The sequence below is a fragment of the Lepisosteus oculatus genome, chromosome 14 (genome assembly GCF_040954835.1).
Source record: "Lepisosteus oculatus isolate fLepOcu1 chromosome 14, fLepOcu1.hap2, whole genome shotgun sequence".
NCBI lineage: Eukaryota > Metazoa > Chordata > Actinopteri > Semionotiformes > Lepisosteidae > Lepisosteus > Lepisosteus oculatus.
In genome coordinates this window covers 45,854,260-45,869,250 of record NC_090709.1, presented here as the reverse complement: position 1 = coordinate 45,869,250, position 14,991 = coordinate 45,854,260, and the positions used below count along the sequence as shown (strand labels likewise).

Here is a 14,991-nt window from a genome sequence, read left to right as displayed (position 1 = left end):
CAAACCTCTACACAGCTAAGGAAGAGTAGCTCGGAAAATACCCAACTCAACAAGCGAGTGCGTTGGTTGCTCTTGCTCTTAATGCAAGGAGCTGTTTTTTATTTTGCATTAATTATTATTAACCAGAAACAGCTGCACAACTGGTCACATTTGTGATTGTCACTTCTCTGCTTCAGCAAGGTCAATAAAAGACTCTGAAAGTAGTAGAGAAAAACTGAATTAAAATCATATTAGCAATTCTGAGCGATATCTGCATACAGGCAATCCAATAAGAACGTTGAAATCTTTGAATATCATCTCTCTATATATTGCGCTGCTTTTTACTTGGAGTAAAACTATTGGATTGAAGGGTTAAAATGTATTGTTGTTATTTGGAGAAATCAATGAACTCGTGATTTTATATGTTTTAAAAGACGGTCATGCGCACAGAAAAAAGACAGTGCTGATTATTTTTCTGGAGACGGAGCACTGGTGACCTGTCCGAGCCAATTGATAAAGCCCACCCAGTGGATACTCTAGCAGAACGTGGAAGAACGTTCACCATTGTAACCAAGGCAACCACAGGAACAACATCAAGAAGCACAGTCAATTCCCCATTTAAATCTTTCGTGTTAGGTATGCCATGTGAAAGCATGAAGTAGATCCCCTGATCTCTTTTGAACATGGACAAGGTATTTTTGATGGAGCACTATGAGAAAAGATTTAATAAGCTACTCCTGCCGATGATTCAGCATAAAGAAGTAAAAGCTTCACAAACAAAAGCAGCTCGCTACCACAGCCAATATTAAATGTACTTGGTGGCACATTACTATTTGCACTGGCTCAAAAGTGGTCTCGCCAGACGTTGTTCCCTACTTTACGTAGCGCCAAAGAGCATTTCCATTGAGAAAAAAAAAATCTTTCTTGATGTTAAACATAGAGAGCCTGCCTTTTAGAAGTTCTCCCTCTAAACACCTTGTGCAGCCTCCCGACAGACTAACAAAAAGCGCCTTTTCACCAACTCAATTTATAATACGCCCCTCAAAACTCACAACCGAATAACAATCCATCCATATATTTGTTTTCCAAGATCCATTCAAGGCAACTTGGCTCTTCGCAAGCAAATCATTTCAGGATGGAAACTCAGTTTAGTCAACTACTGGTGCATTCAGCACACCAATTGCTCTCGCTTGTCAGGGTGGCCGAGTAGTCTAAGGCGCCAGACTCAAGGACATGTGTCTTTCCAGCTGGCTTGGGTGTTCTGGTCTCCAAATGGAGGCGTGGGTTCAAATCCCACTCCCGACAGCTTCTGCTTTTAGCTCTCTTGAATTGTTCCAGTGCTACAGTGAATGACTGAAATATAAAAGCAGCAGAAGAAAGCAAGCAACTCAGTGCAATTTGTGAGTATTCTGCACTGTTAAAATGCACAGGTTTTCATACTTTTTGGAATTCGTAGCTCAAGAAGTGACTCCTGTTTCATTTTCTATTCACCAACTGGATTTGCATTCCGCCCCTCACACCTCACAACAGAATAACAAACGGCTTCATGTGCCACAGCATTCCCCTGTAGATTCGGTTTGCACTATGAATTAGGCGACCCCGAATGAAATATTTTAGTGTTGGCTCAAATGTGAGGAATTTCATGAACCCTCAAAAAGGAACGCTTGCAGAAAATGCCAGCAATTCAAAGCCTGTAGGCAGCATGAACAGACCAATTCTGCAATTTCTTTTATCGAGGGCGGTGCTTTCTGAGTCGATGGCTCTGCATTAGAAATGAGAAGTGCTGAACTCTAAACACGTTCTTGCCATAACTGCTACTCCTGCTGCTACTCCTTCGTCCTCGAAAAAAGAAAAGACAGGCATGTTTTGAGTCTCAAAATGATCTTCTGGATCCACAAGAAACATGTAAATTTGATTGATTCCGCAGTATTTTGGATGTACTGTACTTATAACTTCCATCGAAGAGAGATTTCATCAGTTGCATGAAATTGAAACTTCCGACTTTTTGTCTGGTATTGAAAATATGTAAAAAAAAAACCATAAACAATTTTCTAACAAACAACTCATGAATTATTGCCAGGATCTATATTTAGCGTTCGGTGGTGATAACACTGCTTATATTGATTGAGTAGAAATCTATGATGTATTGACAGCTTTATCTGAAGCGAGAAGTCCTAGAACGCCATCTATGAAGTTTTAGGATTCATACCAAGAAATGCCTTTTGTTTCCCACCCCAACTGCTGCTTTTGCATTACACATTATGTGAACGTTACCAGTTTTGGTAGCTTCTGGGCATGATTAAACTGAAACTGAAACTTATTATAAAATTCTTAAATCAGGACTAATTTTAATATCAAATGAAATTACTATAGAAGAAAAGGTTTAACTGAAATATGATATGCAAGCCTGAAAAATAGAACAATTCAATTTATACAGATGCAGCCATTCAAAGTGCCCGGTACAGACACGTACTGGAGGTAATTGGCTACGGCGTCGCGCATTTTGGCGGAATATGACGCAAGATGACGCGGGGTACCGCGGTACGTGATTGGTTGACCGACAGGGGCACTCTTGGTCTGTTGGTCTGTCGTAGAAAAATATATTGTAAACGTCTTTACTGTGCCCGTTGTAGTATTGAATATTCATATGGAATTTTACCACTGAAGGGAAATCTTAATAGCTGAGCATAAAAAGAATAGGAGCATACTGTAAGGCGTGTGAAGGCCATAAACAATATTAATTTTGGAACATAAACATACAGTATATGGCTGGTCTCGGTACTTTAAAGAAAACATACACGAAACATGGTTTCATTATGACCAGAATCGGTCTTGAGATATTTTTAACTTGATTTACAGTATTTGAGAGGTATGTCTTGACACCGATACTACGTAAATACTGCTCACGTATATGTTTCTAGGTTTATATTATGCATTTCATACGGTCAAATTACTTTTGAGCATCTGATAAGAAGCGCGAAACGGTATGCCCAGGGCGTTTTAGTTTCGTTTTGTGCGGGGACTCTGCTTTAACTATATCGCCGTGGATTGATTAGAGATATCAAGTACATACAAGTCATTTTTTAAATGTTGTAGTTCGTCTTGTAAAAATGTTACGAGTACATCACCTGTGAACAATTGCACAGGTTCTGTTTCCATATTGCGGATTTTGGTTACGTAATATTATTTTCTAATTTCACGTTGTGAATATATGATTTGGGCAAACAGAGCCGCAAAGAAGTACATTATGGGTTGTTGTTTTTTTTTTGCAGTTTTATCTAGAACAAGCGATGCTTAAACCTTTGTCTGATTCTTGTGAAACTATCCACACGACAGTTATAGTACCTAGGAGTTGACTTCAGTGATGTCACTGATGGGATGTTTCTAAAAATCCATCCACTGTAAAACGTCTTCTCTAGTTGTCCTGCATATGTATTCGCTAATGAAGCTGTGTGTTCTGAGCCTGGATCTCTACATTTCTGTATGAACCAGCTTAGAGGGCTAAAGACAGCTTGTGTTTAAATTGAGTGTAAGGTAATTTATGCTTCTAAAGTCATGGTCAGCATTTATTATTGTACTGTGCTGTCAACTTTTTCTGTGCCTAGTCACATTATTTTATAGCGTTTTTATAGCATTGTCAGATCTGGTGGCGCTGTGTGTTAGTTTGCTGATTCCCATGTTATACGGTCTGTGATTGAATCCCATGTAACTATGACTTTATTTTTTAACAAATATTTCTTTGAAAAAATGAAATGTTTCCCTTGGTCAGAGATTAAATAAAATCTCACTCGCACCAAACAAATTTATATTTCTAAATATCACAACATGATCGAATTTAAGTATTTTTAATAACAATGAATAGTCACCTATGCGTTACAAAATAAACATTTATATTGATTTGAATCGCGTTTTGATTTAAGTCGTAAACGCGTGTTTAAATATATGTGTTTAAAGGCGATATACTGTATAAATGGAATTCTTATGGAATGTGTTCCGCCGGGGATTCAAAAAATTTATTTTTTTTAATCGCGTATCTTAGGAAAATCTCAGTATTACTTTGTTCATGCACAAACAGTGGCATGTTACATTATTAATTTGGGTGTCTCCTCTTGCCAGAAAGCTCTAAATTGCATTTTGAGTGCGGGTTTTTGACTTTTTCTAAATTGCAACCCATAAATAAACTGCGACACTTTAAACTGCGACACTTATCATTCAACCAGAGCTCGAAATACCACAAGGACCCTCAAGAGCACAGCAAAGACTGTATTAAAAGACTGTATCACACCTAAAGAAGACTATTTTAAATTTCTTGGCGCAGTTCATTGTGCAATTAACCCTTGTATGTGCTGTCCGCGCTCAAAATGCAATTTAAAAAAAGTCAAAAACCGCGCTCAAAATGCAATTTAGAGCTTTCTGGGAAGAGGAGACACCCAAATGAATAATGTAACATGCCACTGTTTGTGCATGAACAGGGTTATACTGCTATTCCCTTTGATACCCGATTTAAAAAAAAATAAAAAATGTTTTGAATCCCCGGCGGAACCAGGCATCCATATGAATCAAGTAACAGGTTTATTCAATGCTGAAAAAAAGAAGAAAGAAAACACATTCCATAAGAATTGACTGAGCTCCGCTCTGTACCACGCAATGATCCCCCCAGAGTCTCAGTCCCGGGTTATTTGGGTTTTTAGACAGAGGGTAAAAAACTCTCTCTCTGGCTTGACCTCCCCCTCCCTGTGTATTGTCTGTTTTTTTGTTAACAAGGCTCGCCAGCTAATATGAATCGAAACCAGTCTTTCTAGCTTTTAAAGTCGTGCGAAGTGTAAGCCACAATTCAAATAGAGAAAAAAGAGCTGACTGGCAAGATTTAAGATGTGGCTGTCAATGTTGGATTAAAAAAAACACATTGCCAGACGTTTGTTGCATTGCTTGAAAAATAACTTTATTTCGAGAGACTGGATAAGTATTTCAAGTGTTTTTTTTAACTTCCTGAAAAACAACAAATAATTTAACGTTTTATGATAAGTCACTGTTGTGAATGTCTGTGGACATGTGCTGGCTGGACAGTAGGCTCTACTGTACACAGAGAGGGGCGGGAGGAGTGGACAAGCCGGTACATACTCTTAGAGTTTGATTAATAGGGAATATAATACAAACGTTGTTTGGTGTTAATGTGTTGTTAAGTGTGAATTTGTACCTGTTTCCCTGAGGTCTGGCTTTTTTTCTGGAAAACCATAACTCTGGTCTTGTCCAGATTGACTGTCGGCGCCCAGGTCTGACAGTGCTGCTCCAGCAGCGCCAGGTTCTGGCGCAGCCTCTGTTCTGTGGGCGACAGCGGGACCAGGTCGTCTGCAAAGAGCAGGAACTCGATTTCCATAATTAATGCAGATCAGTAAATCAAGGGACAAAACAATTATTGCGCCCGGCTCCTCAATGGGCTTTGACGTGCTAATGCGTTGGTTTAACAGTCCGGGTGTGGCAAGCCTCTAATGTCTCCAGACTTCGGCAAGAGGCACCCACCTTTGAACATTCACCAATGAACATTCTAGCCGTACATGTGAATATAGCATAAATACACAAAGGGATTGGGTGAGCTCCCATCACAAAAAAAACTGCGAACCTGCACTACAGCGACCACAGTACAGTATGGAGACCAAGACCTTTTACGGGAAGAGACGGGGTGCTTCTGCCGCCCCAGCTTCCAAAGAGCGAAGGGTAAGCAAATACAGCAGACTTCATCTGAAATACGTTATTACAGCGTATATTACAAGGTATTATTGCCGTTTTGAATTTTAAATTCAATTATAATTATTTCTTTGTAGCCTGTTCTTCAAGAAAACACCGCACGGGCGAAACGATCTACCACCAGGACAGTAAAAAAGAAAGCGGTAAGACGGAAAAAAAGAAAAGTTTATTTTGACTTCTGTTCCGCGACTGATGAATACTACTGTGTGACTTTATTTCTTACATGAATTATGTTATTTTGCCACAGGCCGTGGGTCTCTGCTCTCGGCCACTGGCCAGGGTGCCAACCTGTAGAAGCAGCACCTGTGTGGAGACATTTCGGCAGCAGCGGGAGCAGTACGACGCATTACTGGGGAGGACTGGGAGGCTAGAGACACTCCTGAAAATGCAGAGGAAGGAGACAGTATGTTCCAGCAGTCAAACAGTTGAGCAGCTGTCTCTCGAAAAGTGCCTCTCCCCGCCGCGCAGGTTGCAATGCCTGGCGGAAGCTCTGCCCCCCGCAGAGCACACACCGCCTCAGTACACTCCATCCCGGCCTCTCAGTTCACCACCGCATGGGAATTGGTTGATGCTGTCCCCGTTGTCTATCTCCCCCCAGGAAGCACAGCAGAAGTCACAGACGCCAGTGGGAAAAATAATTCTCCCAGATGTCCAACTGCTACCCATCACTCAGGAGATGGAGGGAGGGTTGTACTTGCAGTGCATCGGCATAGACGGGAAAACAAGAGCCGACCGCTACGCCACCCTCATGTTTCGAAATCTTGTGACTTTTGAAATTTACTGGGGGTGGACCACATCTGTAAATTTTGATGGGTCCAGAGGCAAAAGTGCCTTGCCTTGCAATCTCCCGGAAACCATTAGTAGCATGGTGAATCGGAGATTCTCAACCCTTACTTTGTGCGACTGGAAAATAATTCGTGATCGGATCAACGAAATGCTTCGTAGAAGGAGGTGCTCTTTTCCTCTCGTCTAACAGTCTGTCCACAAACACAACATTCCTGTTAGACAAGAGGAATGTAAAAAAACAATTACTTTTGTCAATGGAAACCTGTGTGTGTGTGTCTCCCTCTGCTGGATGTCCCTCTCACTCTCTGCTGAATGAATAAAAGCATTTTTATTAAAAACGCGTTTGCGTTTGTCTGGTATTTACTTTTCTCCCTTTTAACTGTTTTTCCCATCTACGTTTTTGCTTTGAGATGCCACTTTTAAAAGTGATATGTAAAATAATGTTTTTTATTATTGTTATAGAGAAACATGATCAGATTTTCCCTGGTTCAGAAAAAAAAGATCTAAAGTGCTACATCTAACTTTCTTAATTCAATGTATTTAAAGCAGTGAACTACTGTAGATGTAACATAACACTCAGAAATACAATCGAGAATAGTTTTGTGGTGTTTGTTTAGATGAAATGTTCCTAAAACGTATAACGTAACAAAATTAAAGACGATTAAAATCTGTAATCTTTCCACTTGTACTGTATGTCATCGGAAAGTTTCTGCTTTGTGTAAGGATGGTATCAAAAAGTAATCTTAAGTGGTGAGAAAGCTGTGCTCAATGTATTTAAGGGACTTAAAAGTAAAAGGAGATGCTTCATATTGCTTGACTAATTTTAAAAACTAAGTTATAAATGCAGACGCTCCCTCGGTGCCACGCCGGGTGTAAAGATCAAAATATACATTCGTCCCGGGCAGAGGCCGAAGAGCCCGGCTGGGGTGCGTGGGGAAGAGCAGGACAGGAGTGAAAGTGGTCAGGGCGGGGTTAAGGAAGGCGTACAGTCTGGGCAGGTATAGATTACACTTTTCTAAAACGTATTTGAAAAATAAAAATGATTACAATCTAATCCTTCCACGTTTGATCCCAAAATCCCAAGAAAAATAAATCTAAACGGGTAGAAAGCTATGCTGAAAATTTATTAAGATACTTAGAAGACAAAGATACTGTATCAATTTATGTTGCATTAGTCTGATTATGATTAAAAAAACACATAATAAAAAATGAGTTTGCGATTTATATCAAAACACGATTTAAATCAATATAAATGTTTATATTGTAACGCATACTGTCCAGCCTCCATTTCTCTATAAAAATTTACTCTATTACACACACACACAATAGAAGCAGGAAGCAGAAGCAGGGACCGTTGTCAGAAGGGAAGAAGGTGACTATTCATCATTATCAAAAATGACTTAGAATCGATCATGTTGTGATATTTTGAAATATAAAAGTCAATTGATTGTCCATAATATTGCTATTCTATTTTTTCGAAGAAATGTTTGTTAAAAGAAAAGTCCAGCACCAGCTGGATTTGAACACACAGCCCGTGAGTTGGTAATCGAGCACGTAGACCAGTGGGCTACAAGGGAATTCACATGAAGAGAGAGGCGAAACAGCCCTACGCAGCCCTGTCGCAGTACACGAATATAATCATATCGTTATTAATTTCTTTAGATACGCGATTCCATATTATATTCCCTTTTAATTAAATTCTAAAAGTATGCTTGTTGACTCCGGTATCACGTTAGTTAAAGACTTCGATGCTTAAAATGTTTAGGGAGAAATGGAATACTGGTGTGTATGTTTTCTTTAAAGTACCGAGACCAGCCATATACTGTATGTTTAAGTTGCAAAATGAATATCGTTTATGGCCTTCACACGCTTTGCAGTATGCTCCTATTCTTTTTATGCTCAGGCACTAAGATTTCCCTTCAGTGGTAAAATTCCATATAAATATTCAATACTTAAACGGGCACAGTTAAGACATTAAATATACATATACATACTGTATACAGTACAGTTTGCATACGGTGATATGTTTATGCTCCTAAATCAATCTCTTTTATGAGCATGTGAAAGGCATGGTGAATCGATTCTCATAAATTACTGTACTTTGCATGATTGGAAACAAATGCGTGATTGCGAAATGCTGTGGTGTTACTTTTACAAAGACGGTCAATGAAAAAATGAATGTGGACCAGGGCAATACTTTTGAGTTTACACTTACAGCTTGTCCAAGGTCATTCATTATTAATACTATTAGTAATATCTTCGTTAAAGACTTTGATGGCGACAGCTCAAACACGAGAGGTTGAGCTTTATTAGCTCCACCTTGCGGAAATTCCGGATACTATTATTTTGCTTGCCGTATTATAGGAGAATTTACGGTAACTAGCGGTATTTACCGGTAACTCGCGGTAGACTGCATACAGCGCACCGGAAAATAATGCGGTATCGCCCTCGCATTTTGAATGGCTGCATCTGTATGTGTAGCAATCTCTCTCTCTCCTTCTCTTCCTGGTGATCTGAAGGGCAGGACTTTGTCCTCTTAGTGGCTCTTGATAAAATATTTACTGGGTTCAGTTAATGATTAGGATGGTTTTGACCATCATGGCCTCAGAGATGTTCTTGATTTTGCCTGTAACAGATGAGGAAAGAAATTCTAGTTCGCACAAGCAACAGGAACATTATTAAAGTGTAGCTCGGGGTGAGGAGTGTCAGACTGTACTTAGACCTTGATCTAGCAGTGGTTTAGCACTGTGAAATATTTTGCAGGGCCTTTTCCATTCAGAGAAACAGACTGTTTTGTCTCAGCTAGTATCCTCCCTGAGTGCTGCTGTGAACGATGTGTTAAGGGACTTTTGGGAGTCAGGGCTCTGATGGGACTGAGCTGTTTCTATTTTTAATTTTTCTGTGTGTAGGGCAGTATGCTGCACTGGGTTAAAACAACTGCATCATGTCATGTTGTTGATATAGTATGTCTCCAGCTATAGATAAAGACTTGAGACACGCCATTCCCGGTACTGAGCAGTCAGGCTCTGTCCTCACTGGTATTTACAGAACACTGCATGGTCAGTTTCTGGGAATGAGATAATCTTGTCTATATGGCCAGGTTAACACCCCACTGGTTGACTGGATAAGGCCAAAGTAAACAGCTGTTATTGAAGTACTGTATATTACTACAGGGCCTGTATCTATCGCCATTTAAAAAAACTTCAGCATCATAGTTTCTGAAGCTGGTTTAAAAAGCAGGTAAGTTTCCACACCACTGGGTGGACTTATATGACAGTTTACTACATTCAATATTACAGTACTACAGTAAAATGTACAGTCTATTCTATACAGGGATCTGTACGAACACCATCCCTGGCCATTAGACTGACCACAGCATCCAGATTCTACAGCTGAGATAACAGCACTAACTATTCCTCCATAGTGGGTTTTTATCACTTCAGTTAGCAGTGACCATGACAATAAGGCTGAGCTTCACCTCTGAAATTATTACAGTAGTACTGAGGTGTTAACTATTTTAATTAGCAGTCCAGGACAGCTTAAACTTTCACTTTATCCTGTCTGTCCGTTATTTCTAACGGCCCAGGTCTCAGCTCAGATAGCTTAGCTTACCCAGCACCTGAGACCCCAGAGTCTCCTTTCCATTACAGATGAGTCAGAGCGGTTCTCAGGTGAGACTCACTACAGCACCAACACCCACCTGAACAATCCAGTCACACTGAAAACCTGCAGGCATTAATATGTGGACCTACACAATTCACAGGAATAGGAGACTCACTTGCTGAAAGAAAACTCCATACTGTTATGCCACGGCCCCAGAGGACTCATCATTCCACCTCACATTCCAACACAGTTCCTGTTCCCTGTCCGCCGGTTCCGACCCGGCCTTCGTGGTTTTAACTTCGTGTTTTGATGGATCTCCTGGTTTTGGACTTTCTCGTGTGTTTTGGATACTCTAAGGATTACTCTTTGGGATTGTTCGCCTCGGCCACACCTCCCCCGTGCACCAGCGCACCTTGGACACGCCCCCTTGTCTTCAGCCCCGTATTCCTGCATGACGTTTCCCCAGTGTTTCCCCACTCCGTCGGACTGTGTCGTCCGCATAGGGTCCGGAAAGAACTGTTTGTTACATAGGAGTCAGGACTCTGACGGGAGTTAGCTGATTGCAATTGTAATTTAAGTATTTTTCTGTGTAAAGAAATGTACGCTACACAGGGTTAAAAAAATTACATCATGTCAGACAGGAGGTATGCTAGAGGTAACAGAAGAGACGAGACTGGCTGTTGGTGATACAGTATGTCTCCAGGTACAGATAAAGATTTGAGACACACCTTTCCCTGTATAGAGCAGTCAGACATTGCCCTCATTGGTGGTTATAGAGCACTGTGTGGTTGGTTTCTGAGAATAAGATAATCTTGTCTGTATGGACAGGATAAAGTCAAAGTAAACTGACATATTTTGTGTACTGCACATTTCTACGGGGCCTATCTCTATAGACATTTCCACAGTATCTCCAAACTTCCTCCTCATCACTGGGCAAGGGCGCTACACTAGTTTAACCCATCAATCCCAATCCAACAATATTTAGACAGGTTTATGAGCTGCACCTCAGACCCTTTAATATAACCAGATTATGTGAGTTGTCTCAATTGCAGGTGTTTTATGGAAACAATTCAATTAACATACAAAGTAGTCTAAAACCTGTTCTGATTAACTGTTTAGTGCTTATATTTCAAAGTTTTATATTAGAAAAATGTAGTAGTCTCTATAGGAAGTTTTCTTTCTTTGGGATTTCCGCGAATAGTTTATCAGTATGAAAAGTTGAAAGTGAAAGGAAGGATAGTTACTTACTCCCTGTTCTAGTCATGATAAAACTCGAAAGTGAAAGGAAATGTGTGTTTATAAAACTCCAGCGCGGTAATCCCCTTCACCACCTTACCGATTCGCACCACAGAGGAGGACCGGAGGATACAGGTGAGATGATCATTTGTTTTGATCAGTCACAATCTCAAACTCAGCACAGCCTTCGGACAAGGAGGTATCGTGTGGCGCAGATTGCTGGCATGTTAGATTTCTGCTTTAAATTAGTCTGAACTAATAATAGTTTTGAAACTAACAGAGAGAGCCCCCACTCTGGACCTGTTTCAAGTAATAGAAATGAGATTAGTTTGGAGTCTAGGCTTTTTTTGTTACTGACAGGAGATTTAAACGTAACTATCGAAAACTCCAGGATAAAGGGCGCCGGACAGGATAGAGCTGTACAGCTTGTAACTGTCGCTTCCTCCTGTTCAGATACAGCTGTAGGAACGGTTTTAAACAGACTCGCATTATACAGAACGCTGAGTTCACCGCATTTAACAATATGCAGCGATCGAATGGATTAACCCAAGTGTCTCCAACCTACGGTATCTTTATCCGGCCCGAGAACAGAGGAAAGCGTCACCACTACATGCTTACGCGCAAGTGTTAAATTAAATAACCTTTACCTCAGGTTCACGTTTGTTGTGCTTGAGTTTTCTTGCATTGTTTTTTTACATCGAAATGTCAGCTAAGTGGAGAAACGTTGACGAAGAGTGCCGTATTTTTAATGAGAAAACTATTTCGTGATTGAAAGCAATATAAAGCGTTGTGCTTAATACGCAGAGAAACCGTCGCTGTTCTCAAGGAGTATAATATCCGAAGGCATTACGATACGAAGCACAGAAATACTCAGATGTGATTGGCAAAATGATTTCAGATAAAGTAGAAGCACTGAAGAAAAACTTAAATTATCAGCGTGAAATATTTAAAAAAGCGATCACAACAATCAGAATCCATTGTAAGGGCGAGTTTCAAAATAGCACGTCATAGCTAAGGCAGGGAAACCATTTACTGATGGGCAGCATATACAAAGAAAAAGTTGCTTTGCTCGAACAAATATACCTGTCATCTAATACAACTGCTCGTCGCACAGAAGACCCGGGAAAAAACGATTATTTTGCACTGTATTCATCATCTTTCATCAGCAGGCTTTGTGCGATAAAAAATTACAATTATCTGAAGTAATGGATAGTGACAGTGAATTGTATACGATAGTCCTCCCTTAATCATCGTCAGTTTAAAAACTTCCTATCTGAAATCGAAAGTGAATATCCGGACGTTCCGTACCACTGAGGGGTTCGCTGGATCAGCAAACCCAAGTGCTAGAGATTTAGTGAATTACGCACAGAATTCGATATTTTCATGACTCAAAGGACACGACCTATTCTATAATTTCAGATTTGTTTCAAATTTTATAATTTCAGATTTGTTTTCACTCGTAAAATCCTTCAGACAAAAATTCTTCAGACAATAATTCTTTTTGGACAAACAAGTGGCAGCAAACAATTTTGTTCAGTTCGCAACTTGTGAAAAGTACAGAAATGAATGTGCCGAACCTTTTCCGATCCCGTTCACTTTAAATGTGATTTCACATTTGAAGCAGAAATTTCAGGACCGTTTTCAAGATTTTAACAGTATCTCACAGAACATAAGATTGTTCAAGAACCCTTTTGCAAGTGAAGTTGAAGATCTTCAGCCTGAATTGCCGCTCGAAGTAATTGACTTTGCTGCGAATGACTTGTATAGGGATCTGTTTAAGGAAAATGATTTGTTAAACATAAATCACTGCCTGAAAGGTGTTTTAAGAACATTCCACGAGCAACTTTTCTAAAGTTTTCTGTCTTCTGCCTCCACATTTTGTGTGAACAAACATTTACAAAGATGAAACAGACATTCTGTCACTTAAGCAATTCCAAATATCGCATTAAATTTGCACACATGTATGTGAATATTTCTTCTAGTTTTATTTGTTCATTTGAATATTACAATATAAGGGGTTTCATTTAATTTATTATAAGTGTAAATTGTGTTGTTTTTTACGTATTCCTCCATCATAAAATACCTACCCTCCCTGTGTCTGGCCATCTGGCCTTTCTTCCGAAGAAAATGTGGCCCTCGAGGAAATTAAAATCTGATTAGGACTGAAAATCTTTTTTTCCAGTCAATCTTTTTTTCCAGTTAAACAGATTCAAGAAATGTTCTAATTTCATTTTCAAATACTTTGAAACAATACAAAATCCATAGAAGTGTCTCCTCCCACATTTACGTTAGAGAAATGGGTATCTGTTTGCTTTAAATTAGACATTTTATCATTTCTGATTTCTCCTCTTATCGGAGAAGCTACAGATATAAAAATATTTAACCTAACTGACTAACACAAATGCATTTTTTTGTGGTTAAAAGCAACATATAATATAGCTGATTTATTGTGCACACCAGATCATCGTTGTAGAACTGAGCTGTGGTCAGGACCAGAGGGGAACCGCACAGAAATTGAATCGTACTGACCGATTCCAGCACAAAGGTAAGCGAAGGAAATCACTCCTAATACCAATTGCAGAGGACTTGGCAGCTGAAATTAGTCGCTATCTCTGCACTAAAATATATCCTCTGTTGCAACAAACACAAACAGCTGCTGCCGTCTAGAGGTTACTACACTAACCAAGTTAGTACAGTGCTAAGCAGATCGCAAGGGAAAGTTCTGAATGATGGAGAAACGCATTACTGAAATAATATCGTTAATATGAACTTAATTTAAACATTAGTGACTGTTAATATACTGTATTGAAATATAAAACTGAAATTGTATTCCAGTCTTGAAGCAAGTGTCATCATTTTGATCATTTGTGATAGATTTCTGGGAGACATACTGTGACGTAGATTAATATTCTATGGAGTGAAGTGAACTAAAATCTAGGCAAATACACCTTAGTAAATGGGACTCCTATAATGTTTTTGCTTTCTTCTAGTTCTGCTTCTAATAGTCCCAGTAATCCTATGTTTGCCTTCATAGTATTTCATATACATAAATGTAGCTGTCAAAATCTCAACATTGAATAGTTTGGAAGCGCAGATAGAATAGATTAGTAACGATGGCACAAGTGCCCAGAAATGCAAAGGTGTTTATTGTGAGGATGTGTCTTTCGACCTTTTCGGCTCATGATTACAAGACAGGCCACTGTGTCAAGATCATTCAATTTCAACGAACTTTCAGATTTAGCACGCTCTGCTTAAGCTCCGGAGTACTTAATGCGGTACTATCAGGAGATCATCTCCAGCTCTGAGTTCAGATGCAACGAAAACTGCTGGGGACCAAAAAAAGCTGGGGACCAAATGAACTTGTGTTTAGTACGGTGCTGAGGGTTCAGCATCGTTGTTGTTCAAATTAGCAAGAACTGCCGGTGCTCTGAATCAGAGCTTTTCAATTAGTCTGTTCAGTGCGTTAATATGTCAGCCATAATTATTCATTTATCTGTCTTGTGTTAATATATAACTGAATGTTCTTGGCAATTTAATGTTAATTTGAATTTAAGAACGGCATTTATATTGAAATAAACCAGAGAAGGTAACTGCTTATGAGATACTCAATTGCATTTAATCACAAACGAACAAACGATAATA

The 14,991-nt window shown here is 39.5% G+C and overlaps 1 long non-coding RNA gene and 1 other non-coding gene across 5 annotated transcripts in view; both read left to right on the top strand.

The window, feature by feature from the left end:
* Window positions 1-1,171: 1,171 nt before the first annotated feature.
* Window positions 1,172-1,284, top strand: trnal-caa (transfer RNA leucine (anticodon CAA)). Its single transcript has 2 exons — window positions 1,172-1,209; window positions 1,239-1,284. It is a non-coding gene; the product is annotated as a tRNA-Leu (tRNA).
* Window positions 1,285-11,358: 10,074 nt separating this feature from the next.
* The window catches only part of LOC138243111 (uncharacterized), a 33,384-nt gene continuing 29,751 nt past the window's right edge, over window positions 11,359-14,991 (top strand). For 2 of the 4 annotated variants that reach the window (XR_011191966.1, XR_011191965.1), the window contains exons 1-2: window positions 11,359-11,484; window positions 13,810-13,894. This is a non-coding gene — a long non-coding RNA (uncharacterized lncRNA). Of the gene's footprint in view, window positions 11,485-11,504; window positions 11,549-11,804; window positions 11,916-13,809; window positions 13,895-14,991 lie in introns of those variants that run through there. The other 2 variants (XR_011191968.1, XR_011191967.1) reach the window with 2 other exon arrangements.